At 45.1% G+C, this 26502-nt stretch overlaps 1 protein-coding gene and 1 pseudogene across 2 annotated transcripts in view; both read right to left on the bottom strand.

Annotated features, from left to right (window-relative positions):
- Positions 1-25970, bottom strand: part of LOC119705160 — a 42490-nt pseudogene extending 16520 nt beyond the window's left edge.
- The window catches only part of LOC119705019 (cell migration inducing hyaluronidase 1), a 98000-nt gene extending 71890 nt beyond the window's left edge, over positions 1-26110 (bottom strand). For both annotated transcript variants that reach the window (XM_038146929.1, XM_038146923.1), the window contains exon 1: positions 25969-26110. The gene's annotated coding sequence lies outside the window, so the exon portion shown is untranslated. The remainder of the gene's footprint in view (positions 1-25968) is intronic.
- Between the last annotated feature and the right edge of the window lie 392 nt (positions 26111-26502).

A 26502-nucleotide genomic window follows, 5' to 3' on the forward strand; every position in this document is an offset into this window, starting at 1 on the left:
AAGCCCTGGTGCTGCCTTCAAATTTAAAGTCATGCCTGAAGATTGTGGGCCAAAGCTTTGGCAAGTATGAGCTGGCCCTCAGTGACTTGGCAGAAGATTTAGCTCTGCAATTGCAAGGAGAGAGCTCACCATTCAGGACAGATAAAAATTGCAAAATTCAGATTGTCCATGAGCAACTAGTAGGTTTTCCTCTTCCTTAAAGTGCACAAAGATGTATTAATACAGAAAAAAAGTGATTTAATTCTGACAATTCCCCTGTGACAGGAGTGTCCAGACACAGACCATGCAGCAGCTCAGTCATGGCCCTACACTACTACAGGTTTAAATCAGGAGGCCCAGGTGTGTGTCACTCTGGAATGGGCATGATAAAGAGGAAACACTGCCCTTCTCAGGTGTATTCCCATGGGCCTTCATAATGGCATCAGAGGAGAAGAGCTTTTATTTTCAGCTCCAAAGGTCAGGGGAACTAAATAGAGCTCAAGCTTTGGCCAAAACTATCCTACCCAAAGCCACAGCAGGAGCCCTCTGCCAGAGGAGCAGTGGATGGGTGTGGGGTTTGGATAATACTGGAGGGAGTTGGGAGCCCTCCAGGTTTACCAGCAGAACGTGCTGCTTCATGTCCCCAGTGCCTTTGCCTTCTTTCATGCCAGCTATCTCAAACCTGCTTTGGCAACCTGAGCCTCTGTTGTGTCTAATCAGGTCATGTTTCACTTGCAAACCTCTGGTTTTTTACCACAGTGTGTTTTTAACAATAACTGAGCACTCAGACAAACTGCAGAAGCCAAGGTGATGGCCAGGCTTTCTCGTGGTGCCCATCCCTTGCAGCATCTCCTCTGTGCACCATGGCAATGCCCACCCCTGCTGAGCTGACTGGGTTGCAGGACTCTCTCCTGACAGTGGAACCAGTGCAAAGCACAAGTAATTTCACTAAAGTAAGAACAGCACTGAAGTCCATAAATAAAATCAAGCAAAATGAAGAAGATTGCCAGGGAAAAAGCAGCATCTAAAGTGGATATACCCTGTCTTTATACAATGCTAAGAAAACATGGGAAATAAATACAGCACAGCCTGCAATCTTGCTGTGCTGAGACCTAACATTTTAAACCTTTAGTTAGAAAAACACAATAATTCCAGTGCTGTTTGGATTACAGAAGATGCAAAGTTTTGTGCACATTCTGATGCATTTCTGTACTTTATATATATGGGAGATAAATTATGTGAGCAGTGACTAGTACAAATAAATGAACCAGAGCCAGAGCTCTTCTGGAGGGATTTCAGGGACAGCAGGCCAGGACTTACTTGGATTCTATTTCAAAACTTTCTGGAAAGGGAAACCTCTCTGCACATCAAAAAAGCTGGACTAGAGTGAAAGCAGAAACATCTCTTTGCATCAGTTAGTGTCAAGCTTTAAAACCTTGCTTCCACACTCTCAGAAATTGCTGAGACCGTCAAAAGGCCACTCGTGAACATTTTGGTAAAATGAAGCTCCAGACCTTTGGAAAACAGAATGTTTTCTATCAACATAGGGCAGTACCTGTTGACGTTTCTGGGGTCCAGGATGATGTTTTCAGGTGCTCTGCCAATCCACTGGAGGATTTAATCCTGCTGGAGCATGACAACAGGCTGGCACTGCTGGCACGCGGCTCCCCCGCTCACGCCTCACAGCCACACGGGCTGGGAAGGGAATGCTGCTCTGGCAGTGGGCAAGGTCAGGTTCCTGGGGCATCTTGCCTGGATGTAAAGCTGAGGGAGAAAAGAAAATGACAAACATGTCCATTAAACCAGCCAGGCACAGCTGTAACATGTGCATTTGATCATTGCTGCCTGTAAATGGTTTCTGCCAGTGAAAAGTTCAGAACGTTTGGAAAGTCACTGAAATATTTCCAGTTCAAATAAAAAGGTAAACCAGAAATAGCATCTGCAGCCATCCATGGGGACACCATGAAGTGAGATATGAGATGTACAGTGCCATAAAAATGTTCGCTATTCAAAATCTTTAGGGAGAAGGATAATCAAGGAAGCATCACAAAGAAATTCTTTTTTTTATGAATTCAAATAACTGCACTTTAAAAACAGGCTTATTCCATTGAAAACACAGAAAACTGAATTTATTTCAATGGGCTTTGGACTTGGCCCAGTTATCTAATAGAATCCACATCGTTGCTCTCAAGTAGCAGACTAGGTTGAAATTCTAGGGGCTATAACTTGATGTCCTGACTGCATGACCTTATACATTAAATACCAAAGTCCAAGGCTTCAGCAAAGCTCTTCTTGCAGGGACCAAGAGATGCCTCTGACCTGTAGCTCAACTCCACAGAACAATTACAAAGCCACACTCCAGCTGTGTGCCTTTTCTGCCCTGCCATCACTCAAGCAAAGGCAAATTCGTGTGGCAAACATTAGTTTTAAGGCTGGGTGTGTGACACTGCCCTGCTTTCCCCATGTGAAATTCCAGTGCAAAAGGAGAACGCACAGCTAGTCATACAAATCTGTCTCTGCATGCAGGGCTGTTTCAGGCAGCTTGTCATGTTCCCTGAAGGGTTTCAGATGCACAAAGGACAGATGAGGACATCTATAATCCTGCTGCCTTCACTCTCCTACAGTGTAGAATAACACTCTTTGCATCAAGAACTTAAAACATCCAACATAGAAATCCATGGTAGCTCACAAATGTCTAAGCTTCCACATGAGCATCCATCCATCAAAATTATTTTGAAACTCAATTTGTGTCTTTGAGGTAGATCTAAATGGAAGCAGTAGTTTCTTATCAGATTTTAATTTCACAAGGATACAAGTCCAGCCAAGACTAGCAGAGGGGTTAAGACTCCATCTATCAGGATATCTGCCTGCTAATGCAGGGCACTCACATCTCCAGATCTGCTTATCCTCCTCTTGTCTACAGAAACTGAAAGCTCTGCAAAACCAGACTGTTTCCCATTGGTTTGTATGTGAGCTTATTTTTAGTTATGGATTCAAGTGAGTTCAGCCCTAGTTCCAGTTTCAGGCTCAGAAGGATCTTGCCTGCTCCTAGTGTTGATTTTGAGCTCTTAAGGATATCCAATTTGCCTACCCCTCCTCTCATCCCTGGATCCAGCAGCCTCCTGCTGAATACTTAAATTAAACATTTGGATCTCATGCCAAAGGAACAGTCCAAAAGTGGTTGTGAAATTTTCTCAGATATTCAGTCCACTCCTCCTTTCACACCATTACACTTCAATGATGAGAAGTGTATTCTGAGTGGTTTCTGCAGGTACTGGAAGATTAAGGTAGATCCCAGAATGACATTAACATAACTTTTTCCTGATGGCTGAAACTATTGATCAAGTAATTCACTCCAAGCAGCATCTCTGGGGAGTAACCCATTTGCTCATTCTTGATGGATCAAGAGAGACTGAATTATTTTACAGTCTGATAAAAAAGCTTTTTTTATCTATGAAACCAAGAAGAAGAACCTATTTTGCATTCACATTCAAACCATGTATGGTTGGAAAGCCCATAACACACAACACAACAACCCTCATTTCAATCTCTCTTGGCCCCATCAGGATGGGGTAGTGCTGAGCTCAGAGCAGGGGATCCATCAGACACCTAAAGACCTGAAATCCCAGCAGTGTATTAATTGTTCTCAATCCAAACAACATTTTCTAATGAAAACCAGTTGGAATGAACACTTCTATTGCATTTACTACAAAATTAAATGCACCAATGAAAAGCCAAGAAAGGAAGGAGATGCATTCAACGAGTCCCAGAGATTCCTAGATTACAGGTTACCAAGAGCAAAAGATTCCTATGTGCTTTAAGCTATTTTTGTAAAGATTAAAAAAAAAAAGAAAGGAGTGAGAGAGCTGTGCATGGCTTAAGCTGCTTGCTATTATGAATGAACCCAAAGAAGTGCTGGAATAGTTTACAGAATGCTTCAATAAGGTGATGAGGAATGGAGGTCAGAGATTCGTTGGTGGGTTTTTCCTTCAGGTGTGCTGGGACCAGGACACAGGTCTGACATTAAGGATAATGATCACAGCTGTTTGGAGAATGAAATGGTCATAACTAGAACAAGGAAAATGCCACATATGCATTATAGAAACCTTGTTAATTTACTTGTAAATGACTTGTAGATTGTCATTTGGTCTCCTGCAGTGACAAAGAGTGGCCACTGAGTGAATGCTCTGCAGAAGTGCAAAAGAGCAAGAGTGTGATTTTCAGTCCATAGAAATACAACAGTATATCTGACAGATCTCTGAACATGTTTCTTACTAAAGGAGGTTACAGCCCTGATCAAGAAATCCAGATCCTATGTGAAGAGACTGTTTTGCCCATGTGGAGTATCACTAAGTCAACAGAACTGAAAAACTCATCCTCATTCTAGAATGAAAAATCCAACTTCCTTAGAACTACCTCCATAATTTTTGGTTTCTTCTCTCAAAATCTTTAAAAGAAAATGGGTCACAAAGAGACTTTAAAATAAGATAAATGGTGACAGATTAATGTGGTAGGAGAACAAGAGCTGGTTAAAACATTATAAAATGTGAGCCTTCTAATTGCTTGGGTGGTTTAGTGGACATAGTTGTCATTTTAGCTGCTTGACACTTCTTGCTGAAGAGATGTGTCAGATTCCCCCATGCTTACATGGCAATTTTCCCAAGTAGATTGTGAAATAGAGAAGATAAGTACTTTACAATTCAGGGGGATCTGCTATTCAGCTGGAGAGCAAGTATGAAGATAAGCAACATGCCAAGTATTGGAAATGACAATCTTGATTTCTGAGAAAAGGTTTTCTTGCTTTCTTGTTTCATTACTCTTGCTTTTGTCCTGTCATGCTGTCAGCTGTCATGTTGGGGCAAAAAACCTTAAAAATGAGAAGATCAAAACATACCTTCTCCCTTTCTGGTTGACTGACTGTTCAAAAAAATGTTAATATCTTAAGGAAAAACATTTTCTCTATGAAATTTCCAAGTGAAGGCTTTTAAATTCTTGCAGAAAGAAAAAAAAAAAGTAGCTTTCTTTCTCTAAGACATGCTGGGATGTCACTGGCATCAGGAAAATTACTTTGATTTTCAACTGATGTGCATCAGACTTCCAAACTAAACCTCTTTATCCAAATGCAGACACCAAGAACTGAAAAACATCTTGCAGGCTTTTCCTTCTTCCCAGTGTGTGAGGTGCTGATAATCCTCAAGCACCACAGACATCCTGGGGCTGTGCAGCTTCCTGTGCTGGAAGACCACTGCTCACTAGCTCCTGCATCTTTTGCTTGCTTTACATTTAAAGAACATCAGTACCAAAGGCAGGCACAGAGGCGCTGAGCACAGAACCAGCTGAAGATGTGAAAGCCAGAGATGAAGGATCAGCACAAGTGCAAACATTCACTGCAGGAGCAGAGTTAACAAAAATGGAATAATTTCTACTTCAGCCAACAGCAGTGAGGGAGTGACTAAGTGAACAGGTGTAAAATCAACAGCATTTCCTAGAGTATTTTAGAATTGCAAGGCATCAGTTTGTTTTTTTTTTTTAAATTCAAACCTGACACTAATTTGGCTGTATGGCAATCCCTTATGACTGTCTAACACCTTTTTAAGCTTATTAAAGAAAACAGCACGTACTGCCAAAAATTCTGCTTATTTTAGTAAAGACTAATACCAAGAAAAAGAGAAGTTTCACAGCCTCCCCTGATGTGCTGCTGTGAAATCTGGAGGCAAACAGTAAATGCTCAAGGCACTTGTCTTACAATTTATATATAAATCAGAAAAGGTTTAGGATTCTCATTTACATTGTAACAAGTACTGCAGGTGTCAAGGAGTCTCCAGTTCTGTGCCACTGGAAATCTCACACACCTACATGGGGAGAACTATGAATCCTCTCCCTACATTTTTCTCTCTTTATTGGCCTTTGCAACAGCTGAAAATCAGGTTGATGGGAGCCCAAGGACCTTGGTGCCCCTATGATGAAGTCTGAGTGACTCAGAGACTGCCAGAAGATGTGGTGCTGACAGCTCTTGTGATTTCCCTGTGGGTTTCCCTCTATTTAGTGTTCCTCCTTTAAATAAGCCTTGCTTTATTTACATTACCACATGAGAGTTTCAGCTGTCATTCAAGAGCAAAGGGGTTGGTCCTGTTTGGACAACAACAACCCTCCAGGCTCCAGAACCAAACAGGAAGGACTAAAAGACCTGCTAGTTCTGCTTAGTGAATTTCATGATTTTAAGGTGGTCCCCAAAGCAAACCAAGGCATTAATTGCTGAGTGCTCCCTGCTGAAGGAAGCCCTTGGACACCACAGGGGGAATGAGATTTGATGCTCCTTGGAGACACTGAGGAGGAAGCACCACGAACCAACCACAGAGGGTGGGAATGTCAGCCTGAGCGGCCAGATTAAAACACCCTCAGGAAAGCCCATCCCCAGGATTTTTGGATCTAGAAACACTGCCAGAGGAATTGTTTTTCCCCAGGCATTTCCCTTCTTGGGTGAATTACATCCAGGAGAAGAGGAGCATGAAATGGGAATGAAAGAAACCAAGCAGAAAGGAATTAACTGTACTCCAGGCACTTAGCTCAGAAAGGATTTGCCTGCAATGTTAGCTGAAGGACTTGGATCTCAGTTTTCCATGCCAAGTAGCCCATCCCTAGACTGACTGTCTTGGGCTCCATTCAGCAGTAACACAGGAGTCACTATTTCCTTCAGCTGAAAGGATATTTTCACCTGCTTGCACTAGGGGAGAATACAAGTTCTTGTCTACCAGAGCGACGTGAAAAGGAACAGAAAAACAGATTTTGTAATAAAGTTATTAAGATCAAAGCAAACCATCTTTCTCCATAATTGCATTCACTCTTTTGGGCTTTTGCTCTGAAGTATGACACTCAGGATTTAGCAGACAAACAAGCCACCAGTTAGAAAGGGTGCTGAGAATCAGAGTGAGGCTGAAATATTCCAACAGTTATCTTCTTCAAATTAATCAAACCCTGCGGCACGAGACCAATTTCTTCTACCCTGCACATACATATATTTCCCTCCCCAAAACCCATAAAGTGAAGCATTTAATATGACCTTTACTCATCCTGCTGGATGCTTATTAGTTGAAAAATGCTGGTAAGTAATGGATCCCAGAGAAGTAAATGTTTATGCTTGCCTAAACCTAGCCAAGGAAATTTTCTATGGTGGAAAAACTGTCTCACCATGTAGAGTGCCATAACCAGGAGGATATTATTAGAAATAAAAATATAAATGCCTACTTGTTTGCAACTCTGAATTTAACTGTTAGGTTGCCAGAGCAGGGACAGTTATTTCTCTAGAGACACAGAGCCAAACTAAGTGCCAAGGACAAAACCCTATTTCAAAGGGACTGTTTCATAGGAGCCCAATCCTGTTTCTGCCCAGCCAAAACACACCAGGGTTTTTAATTCCAATGTTTAGATACTTAAATAGCAACTTCTGCTCTCTGCTGTGCAACTAAAGCAAACGCATCCAACTTATTTTAGCTTAAGGAGACATGCATACTCTGTGTTTGACTGTGACATTCACTGCTGGCAAGGTCTAAGGCCATCTCTCAGCCTGTGATTTCTGCATGGGAAATAAGAAATAGGTGCGAGTTTGCATCTCAACACCCATCTCAACCACCCTGAACACAAGTAGGATGTACCAGAGAAGTAACACCTTCCATGACTGAAACCTGCTTCACCAGAACAATCCATTACAGCCCCATGATAGAGTGGACAAATGCCTGGAACAAGAAAACACCAAAATTTCCCCCAACTGGGTTTCAACTTGCAGTAAAATTATACCAAGTTTATTGTTCACCCTTGGTGTGAGAAGTGCTGAGCAGCTTCACTGCCTGCCCCCTCAGCAGAGTATCTGGTGCTGGCTGGGCTGCCCCATTACCTGTGACTTTGCCAGGACAGATCCCCCCATTCCAGCAGGGGACACTGAGGGAGCTGGATGAGGCAGCAGGGACGTGTCTGCTCTGCCTCTGAAGGTGTCTGGATGCCCTGTCACAGCCATCCACATCATGGAACATGGACATTTCCACTGTCATTGTTTCCAAACCACTGGTCTGGTCTGCCAAAAAACATTTTCAGTCCAACCTAGAGGAGAAAATAAGGTGAAAAATCACTACTTAGCTCAAAGTAGGGACTCAGCTTTGCAAAACTCTGTTTTGATGGTGATAGAGTTGGAACTAGGAAGCTCCATTATCTGAGCAGAGTTTTGTTTTGCTTCTTCTGTTTAGAAAATATGCCTGCCATGTCAGTTCTCCCTCTCCTTCCGTAATCCCAGGAGATATTTCCACAAAAATTAGACTTTTGGTTCTTTGAAGTGCACCCACACCACCATGTGTTGCTTGAAATCACACAGCAATGAACTGAACAGTGGCAAAAGAAGAGGATGACTGAGAGTGTAGGAAAATACTGGATGATTATGAAATTTACTGAGGAATATCACAGCTGTTAATAAAGACAGAAAAACCTAGGTATTTGGGGAATTTTCTCATATCTTTTCAATGACCCTTTTAAGTGGTTCAGTCAGTGCCATTTTTTTCTGTTCTTCCTAAACTCCCATAAAATTTGTAAAAGTTTAAAATTCCCAGAATTGGCTCTCATGCAAATTCTAATATAGCACATGATTTTTTAAATTTTTTTTTAGGAAAGAGAAATAAAGAAATAACAGGAAGAAGCATTATCCTCATTGTGCATAGCTCTGCTCTCAAGATTTTTCAGTAGCTAAGTAAAAATATCTGTCCTGATATGAAAATACATCAAAACAAGGAAACTGCAGATGTTCAGCAAAAAAAGTGGAATATTTTAATGTCTGCAGATGAAATTATTACAGGGTGTGAAGATTAAGTTCCGAAGTAATCAAGAAAGTAATTACTGCAGGTCAAGCACTCTGAATGAATCCAGCAGCAATGCATATCAAAGCAGACAGCATAAATAACCACGGGATGGTGCCGACCCAAAGGACTGTCATTTGTTCCGTTTAGCCCAAGTCATTCTAATTGTACTGTGCACATGAATAAGAATTAGGGTCGGCAGGATTAGGCTGAAAGTTTATTAAGGGCTTTAAAGGCTTTATTTTAACAATAATAAACAGAAGGGCTTAGGAGAATAGGAGGGTTATTGTGACTCTGAGTTGGATGGGAATTCCATCGCCTTAAAAAAAACCCAAACCCTGCAGCAACAACCGCTTGCAGAATAAAAGCCTTTATGCCTCTAAAATGAAGTTAAAGCCTAGAACCATCTTCTGCCACCTTCTTGTCTAAGTATGAATCTCATAAACAAATACTTGAGGCAGTCTCCTTTAAAGGAGGCTCAAACACTTGGAAATTTAAGGTGCATTTCTGAGGTTTTTTTCAATCTTTTCTCGCTGCACCACAGGAAGTTTTTTCCCCAAAAGGCTACTTGGCCTTGGCCTAGGAGGACCCAAAACTTGGTTTGTTTTTTTCCCTCTCATTTTAATTTATAAAAGATGAGATATTAAAAAATGTAAACACTATGCAGCAGCTCAAAACTCCATTACAAATACTCTGTGATGGCACTTCTGGAGTTGCATATGAAAACAGGCACTGCACTGGGGAGGAGAACAAAGTCAGCTGCACTTCAAACCAAAAGAAGGCACAGCCAGAACATCTTATATTTGATCAACACTCTCAGTGTTTCCATCCAGCAGCCAACAGTTTGGGTGCTAATTTTATTCTTATCTCTAACACTCTCCTCTAAAATGTCTGAAAGTCAGAATTAAAGTGGAAATTTTAATGAGCAGTGTCACTTCTTGTATAAACCTCAAGGTTACCTTACTTTGGTACACTGGGATAGGAGTGCGACTGAGTTTGCAAGTACAGCTCTGGCAGTGGTTTTTTTATAATTTTTCCTAAGTGAGCACACAGGAACAAAGACTCTGCTCCTCAGGTTTGTTCACATGGAGCTAGGAATGAGCTAGAAGAAGGTGCAGAGACAAGTCGTGTCTGGATACCACATTACTATTCAGACACCTAATTTCCACTAGGTGTGGCCACCTCTGAGTGACACAATATAAAGGATATTTGAGTTACCTGTCTGAAGCCTGACAGTGTTCTGCTTGTAATCTGTAAAGAATGTGCTAACTCAACCTGTCCAAAGGCAGCACACCTAACACACCTGCGGGGAACCCTGACAACTGCACTTTCCATATTAAAAAATTATAAGGTGCTGGAAATCATTGTAATAATTAGTAACTTCTTGCAACATTCAAGTGTTTGCACAAGCTGCCAACAAAAGACATCTCACTGTATCACTGCTATCATTTGAATAAAACCATTTTCATCCAGCAGGAATCTTCCTCCCATTTACCCCCCAAAGGTCTCTGTTCCCTGGGTTTTCCTCTGCTGGAGTGATGCAAGCCCTCTCCCTGCCAAGCTCCCTTTGGTCAGGAGTCTCTTTAGGGTTGGGACTGCTGTTTTTCTGCTCTCTATTTCAGGAAATAACAGGCTTCAACCAACTGTCTGCTTTTCTTTTTCCCACCATGAGCTGTTTGCAAATGTGTGCTTTGACACAGAAGCCCAGCACTAAAACAACACAGGCTGATCATAGCAAAGCCAACATTAGGAGGTGCCCATCTCTTAGCTAGGCTGGACTGCGACCCCATGGGAGTTGCTAGTCCATAGCCAGGGGTGAGTGCAGCCCTGTGAGCTCTCCTGGGGACCGCAAACCCACCCAACACAGACCACGGGGATTTCTTTGGTGGAAATAATTCCTGAGATGAGGTAGAGTTGGCACAGGTAGGAGTGGGATAGGGTGGAATCCACCCTGAATTCCTGGCTGCAGGGACAAAATGACCAGAGGGGCTTCTAGCAGTGGGTGTGAGCTGGGGCAATTTGGGAGTCCTGCACTTCTTGTAGGTGGCCTTGCTCCTGCTCCTCACCTCACTCTGTGCCTCAGAGGGACAGAGGGGTGACTGGGTGGCTGCTTTGTGACTAAAAAGAGATATGCCAGGTCTTCTTAAGCAGTGGTGTACCAGTGTGTGGACATGGCTTGGTTCTGGGCCGGGGCATCTTCCTTGAGCTCTCCAGATCCTACAGACTGACAGAGATACAGGAGACCACAGCCATCAGTCATCCCTCAGCTGGGTCACAGCCAACTGCTGCTTTCACTGCTTTGAAATAACTTTTTGAAAGCACTCTTCTCAAAACAAACAAACCAGCCCAGCAATAATATTGCAATGGATAAATGCGTAGATAATATGTGAGATTCAGCTTTGTCAATGGATAGACAATTAGAATCCTTTGTGTGGAGTGTAATGTTTAGGTCTTCTGTTCTGCTTCACTGTTATTTTTATGCTGGAATTAAACAAGACCTGACTGGCTTTATTATTTTGTTGTCTAACCAATCTGCTGATTAGTCTGATTAATTATACAATTATCCTTCAGCATTACTAATAGTTTTGTCATCACTGTACAACTTGCAGTAATGCTTAATTTCTTCTTAGAGAACAACAGTAAAATGATTGTACTTTAGGGAATTAGTACTTAGCCATCCTTAAAAAACTAATAAAATGGCTAATAAAACTAAGAAGCCTGGAGATGTAAAATTAATTAAAATGGTCGACAGGCTCTATCTTAACTAGGCAAAGATATATTACCCCATATAGCAATGAGCAACAACAACAACAAAAAAAATAAACTGTGTGTGATCCTACAAGTATAAAATCAGATGTAGCACATCTAGATTCAATCCAGATAAAGTAGAATCAAAGTGAAAATTGGTAGGCTGCAGGTGCTTACAAACATGCATGGTTTTTAAGTTGGCAAAGTACCAGCCTCAGAAGTTGATATTTTCTTAGAAATATACAAATAATAAATAATTATTGAGATCATGTCATTAGGGTTTGTTTGGTTTTTTGGTTGGTTGTTTGTTAGTTTGATTTGGTTTTGTTTGCTTTTGTTTTGGTTTTTTGGGGGTTTTTTGTTTGGTTTGTTGGTTTGTTGGTTTGTTCTGGTTTTTTGGTTTTTTTTTGTAATAGGCTTACACTGCAGTGGTTTAATTTGCTTTGCAGAATTATTTAGGAAATCTTCTGACCATTTTTACTTTGAAAACCTCAGATCCTAAAGGTGTTGCAGTCCTGAACTGCCTCTCAAACAGATAATGCTGCATATTCAGCAGGCTCACTGGCCTCAAATGTTGTGACTGTATTAAAGAGTTGCATTTTCAGCCATTCAAGGTATAATCAACCCTTTGCCAATGTGCATAAATTGCACCTGTCTGAAACCATGGACAGTCCTACAGCCATTACTGGAGAAAATTTTCCACTCTCTTCCACTTCACTGATCAAACTTTTCTTCTCTAAGCTCCCCTCCCCTGTTCCATGTTGATTTTCTTGTTAATGTTCCCCATGGCCATCTAATAACCATTTCCCCAAGGGAACACATGAAGAAGGAACAGCAAATTACCCCTTATTCTTGTTCCAAGGGTCCACAAAGCATCCAAGGCAATTAAGATGTTCTCTCCAAAATGCACAGAGACCATGTTTTTTACTTAGAGGAGCAGTCAAGTGACTGCAATCAACACCCTCCTTTCATGAAATACCCCTGGTTCTTGGTCTAAAGTGTACCAGAGAGGGGACAGATAAACTCTCTGCTTCCCAGAGGGAGTGATATTGGTCAATCTCAGAGCAATGGAAATTTTCCTCAAGGTAAAGCCAAACCTCAGGCCAAAGTTACTGCAGTTCATGGATGTCCTAACAACTATGGACCTGTTTGAAAAAAGCTAAGGAGAGGTCATGATTCCTGGAGAGAGCCAGGTGCAATCCATCATTTCCAAAGCCAAGTGTCCAGGGTCATGAACCCTACAGGAATCCAGGACAAGGACTGGAATTGCTCAGGATTCTCCAGCTTCTGCCAAGGCAGATACAAAGCCCTATTCTGTTGTCACAGCTCAAGGGAAGTCCCTGTTGTGCGCAACAGGAATTTCACAGCTGATCTCAGAAACTGGGTCATGGCTTTGCTTCTCAGTGCATTTGCTATTTCTGTAGAATTGTTTTGCAGCTTATTGGCTCCTGATATCTTCTGTGTGACCCTCTCAACCTCTGAGACCAGGTCCTTACCGGGTCCTCCGCAGCTGGCAATGCTGCACTACCTAAGACTTGTGTTCTGGGTGTTCTGATTACAAGGTGAAACCTTTCTCCAATGCAGATTTCTTTGTGTATGTCTGCCCAGGCATAAGATATCAAATTTTACTTGCTTATAAATAACCTTCATTACTTAGAAGAAAAGGGTTTCAAAATTAATTGATGGCATGCACCAACGTAACACACACCTCTGCTTGGAAATCCTGCTCTAGGATAGATCTCTCACCACTGCTAAAATCTTCAAAACCTATCACATCTAACAGCAAACATTTCTGCTTCTCTCACACTTTTCTCCATCAGCATCTGTGACACATTGTTCTGGGGGCTGATCTGACAGGAGTTTTTCATAAAGAACCCAATGGCACTTGAGTATCTGACAACTCGCCATCCTGACAGACCCATCATAAATCTGGAATCCATGGATAGGGTATGTCCTAGGAGATTCAAACACAAGCACCTTGATGCTGCACCCCTGAAGCACCACACAAGAGCCATTTGGCATAAGTCAGATTCTCTAATCCATTTTCCACTGACTAATAAACCAAGGAGAAAACTAAATCAAACATATTCAGTCAAGAATGCTCTCAAGCTGTTGGCCTGAGGAGTAAGTTTATTTGGATGCTTATTATTTCTGGCCTGAACAATAATTTAAGCACCTGGTATAAATTACTAGTTGGTAGCCACATTAATTCCTGGGGCTTTTCTTCTACCTTAAGCTAACGCCAAGAAGAAATGGCAGAAGAATAACTCACTTGTTTCTGGGCAGTGTTCTGTGTTCTCCATTTGCCCCTTTTCCCCAGTAGCTGTTTTGGCCTCCCTGGGAGCCAAAGTTGCTGCTTTCTCCAACAAAAATGGAACATGTAACCTCCAGGGTGGAGCCGTTGTCTGTCGGGAAAGTCCCATCACTGTAGGCAAAGAAACACCATGTAAATATGCAACACAGCTCACCAATTAATTAACGCTTTTAATTGCACCACAGACACAGTAGAATATGTGTCTTTAACTTGGAAAAAGGTGCATGCAGCTCTATAACAGCCTGCTCTAAAGAATGTTTAGAAACCAGCAAGTTAGTGACAAGGTGGCTTGGTGCTTGAGCATCAGGACCTCCTGTCCAGGACCTCCTGTTCAGCAGGAAATACTCAGCAATTATCATGTATTCCCCAGGCATGCTGAGGCAAAGAGAATGAAAGGCTAAATTGCCCCTTGTATTTATGGCTGCCCAGGGAAGAGTTGATGTGGTCCAGAGGGGAAATGTAAGATTTTCTCCTGTCTTACACTAATCAGCAGGGGAGAGTCTCAGTTTCCATTCTTGAGCATGTTACACTGGGGGAAAAAATGGATAGAAGACCCATTTTAAGAAATTACCTTGCCAGAGTGAGTCCAATTTCATTGTCTGAAAACCTGGGGACAGAGGAAACACAATGGTGTAAATGATGAGGAATGTCTGCAGTGCATTTGGCCTACAGACCTGTTTATGCCTGTTGTGGTGGGAATTATAGCAGTAACCTACCCTGAGTTGCAGAAAATAATGTCACCACCCCTGGCCCAGGCTCTATGGTCATTATTTTTAAGAGCAATAAGACCATCAATCATGGCAGGGACTCGTGGCTTTTCAGGATCAGCATCTTGATGTGGGCAAAACCTGAAGAAAGAATCTTAGTTAATGCAGCACAAGGGATGCAGGAATCAACTGCCCAGCAGATCTTTTTTGTCTTCCAGTTATTGGCATGATGGGTCTAAAGAGGTGATAGGCCCTCAATCAGAGTCAGGATTTTAGCCTGATTTCACTTTTGAGCTTTGGTGCAAAGCAGAAAATAAGAAACATTCGTGAGGATGAAATTCTGCCCCGGGTGAAGTGAGCAGGTGATTTCTCACTAGACCCCAATGGGCCCACAGCTACTCCTTAATTTGATTCAGTGTGATTTAGAGGCAGAAAAAACATTTTTCCCAAGTCACTCAGATCCTTTTGTAGATGTCCTTAGAGGGCCCATTGAGAATCCCTGTGTTGATGCTGGAAAATCAATTAGCCGCTTTCAGGAATCTCGTTCAGCAAAGCTACCAGAGTAATCGGAGCTGCTCTCCTTGCGTGTACAGCCCAAACCCCCAAATGCTTCTGGGGCTGCTGAAGGAGAAGCTGCTGAAAGCAAAAAGATTCTCCCTGGGAACTGGGTGCCTCTAAACTGCTCACAGGCTATTTCTTGCCACCGTGGCTGTGAATGGTAGATTTGTGCTATGTTTGGGGAAAAAATGACCATTGCTTTTTCTGAGTCTACCCTCACCTCCTACTTCTTCCAGCTGAGGTACAAAGGCACGTGTCTCCTTGGTGCCCAAGGGGGTGGCCCTGGCAGGGGTGTCACAAGGGACACACAGTCATCCTTTCAGCCTCATGGGAACATCATATTGATAGGGTATGATGGAGGAGAGAAAAAGCCAAGGCTTTTTGGACCAGGAGCAGCAGCTGACTTCTCCCAACTTCCTCACACAGACCCATAGGACTGCAATGAGGCAGAAAATGGCCTTAATTTACCTGCTTCCACTCTGCAAAGGCAGCTGACAAAAACCTTTGAGGCTACTTGCTTTCTCATTAATCCCAGACCAGTCTCAGCAGCCTTTTACATCACCTTTCAGATGTAAGTTCTTCTAAGCAATTAGTGACAAATATCAGAGGTTACAAACCCACTAATGCACTAATGGGATCTGGATCCCCTTTCCACATGCTTCACTGCTTAGTCCTCACAACCCCAAGTGCATGGGTGTCCTTTTTGGCCAGCAATAACACAAACAATCCAGTGCATAGCTATGGAATAGTTGCCTCTGCACATCAGAGAAAGCTTGTGTTTTTTTCAGATGCTCCATCCATAACGAGGCATTAATGATCTGCTAAATGCGATGCAGAAGCCAAGATGAAGTACGACTATCCAAAACACCGAGCCGTGCAGCATGTGCTCACCTGGCATTATCGACAGCGAGATATTCCCTGGGATCTTCAGGCTCTCATTGTCTTTACTCCTTTTCCAATAAACAAACCAGCCTGGAAATGCACACGCCTCCAATTACTTTAGCAGATCGCTCAACAGGGACCAGAGATCGCCGATTTTATCAATGAATGTGGGCAGGCAGAGCGTGCAGGCACAGGAGCAGCAGCAGCCAGGGCTCTCCCTTCCCTTTCGGGGTCTCCTGGCACTGCTCAGCAGGACATCAGCACAGGATGTAGCACGCAGAGCCTGCCCTGCCATATGTTATGCATCAGCATCTTGGGCTCTCTTCTGACCCAAAGCAAGGCTCTGAACTCCCACTCTCCCTCCCTCGCAGAAAGCAATAAGGGACCCTGCCAAGCTCCTGATAACTTTTTGGAAAAAGAGTGTTGTTAAGAATTAAGGCTTTAAATAACGAGCGACGAGTCCCCCGACAGTCAAAGGAGAACATGAGCTGCTGCAGCCAACTTAAAGGCTCTGGGCTAGAGCAGCAGCTGCCATGGACCAGGATGTAAAATATACAAAGCACAGCAAACAAAACCAATTTCTATCGAGAATATTGAGAAATAAGTTTAAATGCTTTTTATGTCTTACAGGTTATGTTTTCACGTCAACATTAATTTGGGTGAATGTGTTTTTCTTGGAACTACCCTTGAATTTTTGGTCTCATTTTCCAGAGGGGATGAGCAGTTGTTGGCACAAATTACTTTCCCTCATCCCCTTACATCCTGGCATCACTGTGGTCAACAGCAGTGCTGAGAGTCCTGCCTGTCTGTCCTTAAATCTCTCTCAGAGTAGGTGTACCCATAGCCTGGGCACATTCCCTCTAACACAGCCACCCACCTGAAGCTCCTGGAATGGAACCTCTACTCCCCTCAGCTCCCTCTTCAATATTTAGAACAAACAGGGCCCCCAAAAGTTGATTGTGTCTTGATGCAGTGTTTAAAAAAAATCAAAATGCAAGACACCCACAAGCATCATAGAGCAGCACACAGTCAATGCCATGCTGTTATATTGACAGAAACATAAAAACCATCACTTGCCCTGAAACTGGAGTGGGCTCTGCTGTGAAACACTCCCAGGGGTGAGTTCAGCCTGTCCCTCTGGATGTCTTCCTCAGACTGCCAGGTGGGGACCCGGAGGGAGAGGCACTATATCCCAACATCCTAAAAGACAAAGGGAGTGTGAGAAATGGGGCACTGCAATCAGTGATGCAGGCTACCTTGGGAGTGTAGCTTCTCACACTGTGCTGGCCAGATTTCCAACCTGAGCCTGCCCAACATGTGGCTCCTGGGGGACACACAGCAGCCCATAACTCCTGCATCTCCCAGCTTAGCCTTTGGCATGCACAATAGGTCCCCAGGGCACACACAAGCATTTTAAAAATGCATTTATTGTGGGTGAAATTCAGGTGGTTTATTAGAAAACAGTCAGGTCTGTTCAGGTATATGAAACACAAACGTGTTTTGGGTAAACATAAGAGACAATAATAAGGAGAGAGTATGTATTCATATATAGAAATATAAAATTTTATTGAGCATTTAACTATTAACTACTAATAAAAATCAATATTTTCTAAGAGATATCACACACTATTTCCAGGCATAATTGTAAGAGGAATCAATGGAGAAGTGTAGGCAAATATTTGTTCTTAACAGAGACAAAGGTTGCAGAAATAAAATCCAAATTTTATGTCTTACTAAAAACTCATTGGTCTTGACATCAATAAATAAGTGGAGAATATTTGGGAAGTGAAGGCAAAGCATAGCTCTGCCATTAAATGGTTTTACCTGAGCACCAGCCACTGCATTCTCTATTAAGTTGTTGTTTGGATTTGCGATCCAGAATGTGCTGACAGCCCTGAAAAATCAGAATCAAAATGATCCTAAGCAGTTACCAAACAGGAAGGGATACATTTTCATAGCACTGCCCTGGACTTGAGCCGCAACTCTCCTATTGACTTTAAAACTCCACACAACCTTTTAATGACACTCTTTAAGGAAAATAAACCGTGTAGTAATGTCAGACATGGTCATTTATGGAGCCACATGCTGAACCTATTGTAAATTATATGGGAACATTAACACAAAATCCATGCTCTGTTCAATGCAGCTGAAGGAAATCCAAGGGTTGGGGGGTTTTTTATTAAGTTAAGAAGCTTTGGAAAATGTCTGAAAAGAGAAACTTCTGGTCTGTTTTTTGAAACTTTAGGGGCAGTGGCAGGAGTGAGGGATTCTCTATGAATTTATGAAGCTTCTACATGAAAAAAAACACCCCAAATATCCTTGCAAGCCACAAATGGCCCATTAAGAAGAAGATTAAGGAGATATAACGTTAATGTTTGTCCCAGTAAGGAGTTTTTCTTCAGAGGGAAGATCAGTAGTGGTACACACAGAAGCCAGATATAACTATAAAAGCATTCTCATCTGTTGTCTTACTTCGTTGGATAGCATCTTTTGCAAGCAATAAAGATCATGTATAAAAACACTGCTAACCTTCTGTCACTGAGAGGTGACAGTCCTGGAGCTGACTGGAACTACAGACAGTGTGCATTACTGTAGACTGATCTTAAAATTACTCTGAGGAAGATTACATGCATAATTAAGGGAAAATTGAAAAATACTGGATTTAAAAATACCCTCAGCTCTGAGAGAGAATATTTGATTCTGTCATAGAGTAAATATCTACATAAAGATGCATAAAGATAAGTGTGTCTTGCATGATAAACCAACAAATCAGCATGGTTAATCTAGAAATTTTTATGACTGCAACATTTCCAAAATTAAATGAGATATTCTTTAAAATGCACCATGCAAAGTAATTTATATTAACGAGATTCACGTTCTTTCTCCTCCATTGTCAGAAGGTGCAGGGCCACTTCTTTCCTGTAATGATCATCTTGGGTAGAGATGGTATTTTACTATTTCAGTCTATTTAATATTAATTGACATGCTCAGGGATATTGCATTAAACCCTAATTTGACCAAAAGGGCTTAGCACAAGCCTCCTTTGATGTACAGTCTTATGAAGATAAATTCAGAAATCCTTCTTTTAAATGTAAATACTAAATCAGGCTAGTTAAAATACCAGCTATTTGTTACTAAATCTTACAGAAACCTTAACTTTGTACTCAAATGATCCCTGTCAGCATTTATATTCCCTCTTCAGGCATCCAAAATTCCTGTTGACGTCAGTCATGTCTGTGCAAGACTGCAAGATTAACTAATATTAACCTACTTGGTTATTTTTGTATACAGAGGGATACTTGAAACAAATCCATTTCGTGGAATCATATCCTGCAATTTCCCCTTGATGGGCTGCAAGTGTACATAACATCTGGAGTCACAAACACTATAGTCCCCATAGGTACAGCTCTGCTGGATTTCATTGTTTTCCTGGCAGTCACCCCTCAAACTTCTCATCTGCTGCTCGTGTTTCTGCCTCAGTGAGGTGTCCAAAAGAGAGTTCAAAATGAGGCACAGCAGAATGAGGTACACAGGTACCCAGTTCCCCCTGACTGAGTGTTGGAAATCCACCAGGACCCTACAGATGGGTGCAGCACCTTGGAGTGAGCCACAGGGAGGGTAACAGAGAACTGACACTGAGCATGTCCCTCCCAGCCAGCTGAGGCTTGGAAACACAAATAGGAAATGGATTTAGACAAAAATGCAAGTGTGCCTGCCAGCCTGCTAAGATCAGTAAGCCTGGCTACTTCCACCCTCCCAAATGATGGGCAGAAGCTGTGCTAAGGAGGCTGTGGATGACTAGTTTTGGACAGAAAACTGCAGCAACAAACTGCTCATTGTTTTAAACAGCATTTCAATTGTAGAGTTTCATTCTTCTGCATTTAGCTGCAGTTTGGCTAATTGTGCTTCAGAGGGCTGCGTGAAAAGCCAGACTTGTATCCAAAACCAGATTTTAGCTTCAATTAACATGATCAGTCCCAGCTTCAGGCTTGCATGGCAGCCCTGAAAAGTCACACACATGAAACTGTGGAGATCACTCTCGTGGCCAGGACTAATGTGATTTAAAGATCACTTATCAGAGATAAGGGTCCATGCCATCAGAATGAAACCCCAATAACTGATCAATCCCAGCATATCACTGATAGAAAACCCAAGCCTGGAAAAGCACCTGTAAGAACAGGCACCCACCTGCAGCACTGTCACCGTGGCATTTTACTGGATGTGCCAGCACGAAACCCTGTCCCCAGCACAAGCTGCAGCCTGGCTGCTGTGGCCAGCACCAGATGATGAAGACACCTCTAAACACTGAATTATAAATAGCCCAGCAACACAATATTGGTGACCTTTATGCACTGCAGCATAGCCATGACTGAGAGCAGCAGGCTGCACACGCCTGACATGTGCCCAGCACTGGCACACCCCAGCCCGCTCCCAGCCTCCCGAGGAACCCAAGCTGCTGCTGGCTTGCAGAGCAGCACGAGCCTGGCACAGAGCAGCAGATGGAGAAGGGGAGTGCAGACAGCTCTGCATGACCCACACACAGTGGAGCACAAACCACTCTGGCAATGTACATCTAAAATTACATGCTCTAAAACCTCGGGATGGGAGGGGGGAAGCCTCCTCTCTGGTTTACTCTGCCTCTGGGCTGGAATTTCATGATCTGATGCTGCAGCAGGTGCCTGTCTGTGCTATTTAACTGCCTTGCTCTGGTACACATGCTGTTCTCTGGAACTGCAAATTATTTTAAATTCTTTTAAAGCAAAGCTGTTTATTACATTTTAACTACTCTTCATTTTAATGACTATAGATCAAAGCCACACGAGTCTTTCAAAGAATCACATATTTAATCTTTACTATAAAATCTTCTCACTGATTCAAGTACTCAAAGCCCTCAGGGTCACAAGACCAGGGCTGGATCTCACTTGGATTATTGATTGCTCTATTCCACCCCACACATGCAGATAAACCCTTGAGTACTTCCCTTCTGATAAAGAGTAAGATCATACACTATTCTTCTAAGGACCATTATTAGCATGAGGCTTTTTTTTTCATCCCAGACACACTACTTCAATTCCAGAGGTTTAATACCCAAGAGGAAGAACGAAAGATAAACTACATCCACACATGCTGGACAAGCCTCCTGTCAATCTAAGGACTCTGTACACAGAATTCAGCTCTACAGACGGATAAAATCACAAATATGAGAAGGCAATCAAAAACTTTGAGTGATCTGAACAATATAAATCGAGTTTAGAATAAAAAAAGAGTGCTTCTGTGTTGTACAGGTCCTGTATTGCATTTTCATGAATACATTCTTTCAGGGCACCCTTTCATACATGGAGCACATCTCTATTTTGTATCTTACCCAGCTTTTTCAGTCCTTACAGGACTGAGAAAAAGTTGTCAGGAAAAACACAGGAGGTCAGGGGGTGTCAGCCTGGGCACCCAGCCAGTGAATGAAGAAATGCTCACAGACACCAAAATGTCACTCAGGGTCTGCAGAGCACACAGCAGCTGGACATGTTGGGACTGGAGCAGGAATCTCTCTTTTCCAGCTGGGACACGTATGGCTTTTGTTGTGACCTTTTTTTCTAAGTTCAGAATGCCCTTATGAGGATCTAGGTCAAAGCCAAGTTCCTGAGGACTTTCCTGGCACTGAAGTGACCATTTGGGTCTGTTCTGTTCATATTTCATTCCCTTTGTCACGTGAATATTTTGGGATATATTTCATGTTACCCTGACTTGAACAAGCCCTGTCTTTTTTTATCTCATTGCAAATTAATGGTCCATTGCTTCAGTCACCTCCATTTATACTTCACTGCTTTAATTTTAAATGAAAGTTCCCATTATCACAAACTGTCCAGAATTACCATGGCAAAGATTTCCCTGTATCTGATCACACTGTGTCTGATCTGATAATATTAATTAGGCTGTGCAGAGAACCTGACATCTATTTCAAACAGCTGCACTGCCAGAGGAGCAATCCTCACTCAAACAAAGGCAAAGCTGGGACATTTCTTGGGAAAAAGATGCCTTATTTTAATACTCTGATTTCCCTTTGTGTCACAGATGGCTCTTGGTATTTAGTCCTGGCTATGCAAAGAACTGAAGTTGTTAATAATAAAGTGTCTCCTACCAGAAGGCCATGAGTTCCACCCCGAAAAGCAGCGGTGATAGCCAGGTTGTTGAGGTGCACTGGATGTTCATATCCTCCTCTCTCATCCACATCCTCAGTCAGGTGAAAATGCACAGGATAACTGCCCAGGATTTGTGTTTTAGTTCCACTCCTGACATGTGAACAGAGTTAAAATTCCTTAGGATCTGTTGAGACAAATGTAGATCCGGTTAAGGCGTTACAATAGAAACACACACAAAAAGAAAAACAGGTTTGGGCTTTTTCCCTCTCTCATTAGGCAATACTTTTGCAGAGTGAAACATGGTCTGGTCCCAGGAGGAAGTGTGAGCTCCCTGTTTCCACCCACAGCAGCTCAGGACCTGCAGAGCCATGTGCCAGCAGCTGCACACCTACGGGCACGGGGCTGCCAGGGAGCAGCTGCCAGGCAGCATGTGCAGTGTTTAGCAATAGCAGTGACAGACACGGCGCTCCTGCCAACTGCAGGAAGGGGGAGCATTTGCCACCAGGCTCTATTTCCTGGCAGCTTCTACTGTTGAGTGATTTTAGCCCAGACCTGCACAGCTCCTCAGTTTCCACCGCCTGGTGCAGGAGAAACTTTACACAAAGCCCCTGCAAGCAGCAGGACTGCACCCAGAGCATGTGAGACAACCAAGAGGCAAAGCACAGCAGGGTGAAACCCAGCACTTCTCTGAGCCAGGGAGGCAGCAGGTTTGCTCTGCAGGAACCACAATTCCTTCAGTGACATCTCATGAGCTAGCTTTGCATGCGTCCTACTCACAGCAATGCTGCTAAAGAATCCTCTCAAAGGGAATCCCCTAGAAGGGAATGGTTTTGCAGACATAGTGAAGAAAATGTCTTCTTGTAAGTCTGGTTTTGCAAGACAGGCCAACAAATTTCCCCCTTTTTCATAGACAAATATACTTTTCCCCCCACACACAATAGTAATTTGATTATTTGTATCTCTTGTTTACAAACCAGGAAAGGAACTATCTGGAACCACCTACAAGCAAATGTATTAAAAATTACTCACTTTAATGTGCCCTCTGAATGTATCAAAAGAGAAAAACTGGTGTTGATATTGTCCATAACAGAAGTCTTCCATTTCTCCTTGAATAAGTATATTTCTGGTCAGAAAATCAACCTCTGCCTTATATCAACATGATCTATGACTTCTCCAATGTGAGGACAAAGTGGGCTGCCTGTGGAAACCAGAAAACTTTTTAGTCAGGATGAGCACAGCATCTTTATTATTGAATTGTTCTGGGCAAGTGCACACCTTTCATTTAAGCAATCACCAAGTCTGGGGACATGCCAGTTATTAGTATCTGATCCCAGAGGCTGCTACAAAGGACTGCTGCCTCTGGTAAAACTTTCAAGTCCCAAAATAAAATTAGGACCTTCACCTCTCATATGTGCCCTCATATGTGCCACCTCATATGTCCCATGTGTTTATGGGACAAAAACTACTTAAAAAGACAATTAAATGTAGAATGTAAAAGACAAGACAAAATATATTTAATAAATAAATATAAATATTTCATACCATCAATTTTCACTTAACGTTTTTTCCTTGGGCAAGGAAGGAGATTAAACTCTTCAGCCTGATGCATAAAATAATCTGTGCTGGCAGTGACAATACCAGGTCACCAGGTAACCAACTTGTAACCTCATCCACCAGATGAGGAATTATTCCTTTGGACACTTCCACTTTAAATCCATTTTCAGGCACACCTGAAAAATGAAGCAATCAATTATTGTTACAGCTGCACGTGGCAGAATCATGCCATTAGATGAAGAGCATACTGATTTAATTTTGATCTAGATAACCCTTTGCATGAAAGTAGTGCTCTAGCCATTAAATATGTCAGTGCCATCTCTTTGTAGAAAGCTAAAACATTACTTTGAGAGAGTACTTCTGTTAGCTTGGTCAACATCCACATGAGGCAAAGACTATGGTGTGATTATCATTGCACTGTTCGGATTCACAGCAGCCACACAGGAAAGGGGCAAAGCAACAGAAGACCAGCAATTCTCAGGGAAGAGTGAACCTTGTATCCATCCACTGAAAGCAGTAACAGTAAAACAGGTGCCGTCCTGTGTGAGGAAATCTCTTTGGGCGATGGCTAACCCTGTTGTTCCATTCCCGTGATACTCCTGCTTATCTTCCGCTCGGGAAAGCTGATCCCTTCCGAGAATGCCCACCAGCGCCCAGGACTGCCTGAAGGAGACAGGGAAGGAGCAAACCGGTGACATTCCGAACCCTCCACCCCGCAGAGATCTGGGGCAGGAGGGAGCGCGCAGCACGGCCCAGCTCCCCTCCCTCTGGCACGGGTGGCCCGGTGCGTATCCCCCCGGGTACCTGGTGCATATTCCCCCCGGGTACCCACCGCATCCCCCCGGGTACCCGGTGCATATTCCCCCCGGGTACCCGCCACCCCCCGCCCGCGGGCCCGGCCGGGCCCCGCTCCGCCCCTGGGTCGGGCCGAGCCCCCGGCGGCGCGGAGCTGTCCATGGTGGCTCCGCTCCCGCCCCCGCCTCACCTGTGGCGCCGGCGGACGATGCCGCTCCTGCCCGGGCGGTCCCGCAGCAGCCGACGCGTCTCCGGCGTGAGGCTGCGGGCGGCCGAGTCCCCCGGGGCGACTGCCACCACCCTGCCGGGTCTGTCGGGCCAGGAAAGCGCTGAGCCCGGCCGCGGGTGGCTGTGGAGCAGCCGCGCCGTGCCGCCGTCCAGGAGGCGCAGGCTGAGCCCGCGGCTGCCCCAGCGCCTGTCGCAGGAATCGGGGCCGTGGCGGAGCCGGCCGGGATGCAGCGCGCTGGCCAGGAGGGCCCGGGAGCGGCGACGCCGGCCGTGCGGCTCCGGAATGCCGCCGCGACCCACGCACACGAACTTGTGCCCGCAGCCCTCCGTGGCTCGCCAGTACAGCGAGCCGGTGGCCCGCGGGCCGCGGGGGCAGCGCTCCGAGCCGATGTGCAGCTCCCCGCCGTCGCGGATGAGGATGCGGCGGGCTGGAGGATGATGGGTGGCCCGTGGGGGCGGTCGGCGAACCCCAGCTGCCCTGGGTGGCGAGAGGAGCGGAGGGGCTGGGGAAGCGCACCGCCGGGTCGGGAGGTGCCGGCAGGCGATGCCGGGACATCCCCGCAGCACCCGGGCCCCGCTTACCTCCGCGGCCGATGACGGGGGAGCGGCAGGCGGCGGAGCCCTCGAGGCGCACGGCGGGCCGGCCCGGCAGGTGTCGGAGCCGGGTGGCCACGGGGCGAGGAGCGGGGCGACATCCGGGCCCTGCAAGAAACGGGCGGCGGCAGCGGCGGCGGGCTCGGCGGGGCTCGAGGGCGCGGAGGGCGCGGTACCGACCTGATGCTGCGGCCGATCGCTGCTCCACGGCGCGTCCCGCGGCGGCACCGGGACCGAGACCGTCTCCGGGTCCCGGTCCGGCGCGAAGGGCAGGAGGAGCGGCGGCTCCCCGGGGCTCCCCGCGGTCGGCGCGTCCCGGGCCGTCCCGCAGCCGCTGCCTGCAGCCCGGGCCGTCCCCGGCCGCGACACGTGCGCCGCGACTTCGCACGGAGCCGCCAAAAGGCGCATTCGCTTTGGATGCGCTTTGGTTTCTTTGGTTTGGTTTTTTTCCTCTCCTTTTCCCCCTTCAGTTAACGTCGCACCGGCGAAAGCAGAACCCCCGTTCCCGCTCCGCACAGCCCGCGGGCGGCGAGCAGCGCGCAGCAGCGCGGACAGAGGGAGCCGGAGCGGCGCAAACCCAGCGGCTGCTCGACGAGCGGCACCGGCGCGTCCCAAACTTCGCTGCACACACTTACCTGTCCCGACAGCGCCGACCGTGGACTCTGCCCGCAGCCTCTCGGAGCTGCCGCACCGGGCGGGGCAGGCAGGGCAGGGGAGGCAGGCGCAGGCAGCTCCCGCTCCGCCGCTCCGGCTGCCTCCCCTCCGCCTCCCTTTTTATATCCATCTCCCAACCGCTGGCGGTGCCCGCACTGTTTACAGCGGCTCCGCCGCTGGCTCCTCCCAGCCGGGGACGTTCCCTCCAGCCTGGACGTATATCTACGACCGGCGCCTGATGCCCCGCTGCCTGCACGGCAAGGTTTCCCCGAGCTCCGGGGGCAGCGGGCTCCTTGCCGGGCTCTGTGCAGACCCGCTGAGCCCCGGCGGGGCTCAACAGCCCCGTGCAGAGGATGCGGCTGGGTGCCAGCTGTCTCTGCAAGGGCAGAGGGCTGAGGAACACCAGTCCCCAGCTCCCGGTGTCCTAAACCGGGGCTTGGCATGCCTTGGCCCTTCTTGGGAGGCAGCTGACCCCTCTGGTACCTTCCCCTGGGGATGTTTCACCCTGTGCTGTC

This window comes from Motacilla alba, chromosome 10 (genome assembly GCF_015832195.1).
Source record: "Motacilla alba alba isolate MOTALB_02 chromosome 10, Motacilla_alba_V1.0_pri, whole genome shotgun sequence".
Lineage (NCBI taxonomy): Eukaryota > Metazoa > Chordata > Aves > Passeriformes > Motacillidae > Motacilla > Motacilla alba.